The 1931-nt window shown below is 39.4% G+C and overlaps 1 protein-coding gene across 1 annotated transcript in view; it reads left to right on the forward strand.

The window, feature by feature from the left end:
• The first annotated feature begins 229 nt into the window (after window positions 1-229).
• Window positions 230-1931, forward strand: part of klhl29 (kelch like family member 29) — a 308679-nt gene continuing 306977 nt past the window's right edge. The window contains exon 1 of the mRNA XM_081378916.1: window positions 230-476. The gene's annotated coding sequence lies outside the window, so the exon portion shown is untranslated. The remainder of the gene's footprint in view (window positions 477-1931) is intronic.

A 1931-nucleotide genomic window follows, 5' to 3' on the forward strand; every position in this document is an offset into this window, starting at 1 on the left:
TGCATGCCCATGTAACATATAACAAGGACACTGTAAAATAAAGTGTTACTATTATTTATATTTTCATTTCTAACAAAAGTACATATTTGTTACATGTATACATATTTGAACATAAGTGTAATAGGCCTTCTGTCAGATGAGTGAATTTGCTGCACTTCCATGTTTCGCCAGTAGATGCCGCTGGTTCTCACGCAAACTCGCACACAGAGCTGACGGGCTGGAAGTGGGAGGCGCTTGTGTGGAGTAAAGTATCAGCTGGGAGAGACCGGAGCAGCATTCACTCGCGTCTCTGTGTGCGGACAGCATCTGTCAACTCATTACAGCGCACAAAGAGGGAGAAAGACACCTGCTACAGATGCGAGACAACACAACACACTTTACAGCGCCATGAGATGAATTAACGGCCAGCGCGTGAGGAAAAACCATCTGAGAAACAAGGACGGACGCCTGGCATCACTGGGCAACTCGATCTGGAGGTGAGGCTGGAGATGATGATGATGATGGTGGTGGTGGTGGTGGTGGTGGTTGTGATGTCCTGGATGGCAACTGTACATTATTATTGCATGGAGCTCTATTATATCACGTGCGTGTTCTGGTGGCAGATTGTCACATGCCACACTCGCGCGCGTTTGGTGAAGGTGTTTGTGTACGCCATCCTCTTCTAATGGATGTGGGAAAAACTTCCTGGTGGGATTTATAGCAACCGCTGGATTGGGTCGCTTGGACAATATGTCCTGGATACTTTTGTCCTGGATACTCCAAATACTTGTGATTTGCTATTTGGGCGAGACCCTGGAGAGTTTAGTTGCAACCCTTAAGTGAACCAAAACTCCATGGTTGCTTCTCCAAACCCATCTAGAATGCATTTTATTGTCAATATATCTAAATTAAAATTGTTAATTGTAGACAGCTCACTAGGTTTGGAGACGCAACCAATGACCACCCGCTTCAGGTGTTTGTTTTCAGCAGGGCTTGTCAATATATATGTATATATTTAGCCTATATATGAAGAGTTCAGATGCAAAAGCCTCTAAGTGCCATCTGAAATTTTCTTCTAGAATGATCATTTTTATCAAGCTCGTATATTTAAGTTCAGTAATTTCACTTAAATGGCAATGAAAATGACCTAATAATTGTCATTTAAGTGAAATTGCTGAACATAAATATATGAGCTTTATAAAAATGATCATTCTAGAAGAAAATTTCAGATGGCACTTAGAGGCTTTTGCATCTGAACTCTTCATATATATATATATATTACTTAATCAAGCATTATTGCATTTTGATAAATCAGTATTGATATACATGTAGTTAACTGAAGAAGAAAAACCCCCAGATCATTGTCCTGGGTTTATCTTTTCACTATACTGTAGTTCGACAGTAGATATTTACTGTATGCTTGTTTAATGATGGTTGTACACTCTAAATGATAAACCAAAGCAACCGAATTATATATATACAGTACACACACACACACTTTTAAACATATTTTTTAAACAGAATAAAAAAAATGACTGATATGATATGCAAAAATGATATGTTTTGCCTATCAGCCCAATGACCTACAGAACCTTTTTTTTTGTTGCAAACCCTTGGATAAGAGTTCTTACTAAACTCTGCTGGAAAGACCGATTCGAGTTGTTCCCTTATGCATGTCCTTATTGATTGGTACAATATCATAAGGGAGGCTGTTACAGTAAGAAGCTTTTGTTGAACCCGTAGGCTATTGTGCATGCGGAAACATTATGTCAAATTTATTTTTGCAGTAAGTAAACAAATGCAATCTGAATGTACCCCTCCCAGGCAATATGGGACTATTACAGATAGTAAAATCGATTGCATGTGCATGTGCAAGTGGTACAGCAGCCGATCTCTTTGCATTTGTAAGTGAGTTCAGTGTTATCTCGGAGGTCAGCTGTCTCTCAATACAT

The sequence above is a fragment of the Scardinius erythrophthalmus genome (genome assembly GCF_964197995.2).
Source record: "Scardinius erythrophthalmus genome assembly, chromosome: 11".
NCBI classification, from domain to species: Eukaryota; Metazoa; Chordata; class Actinopteri; order Cypriniformes; family Leuciscidae; genus Scardinius; species Scardinius erythrophthalmus.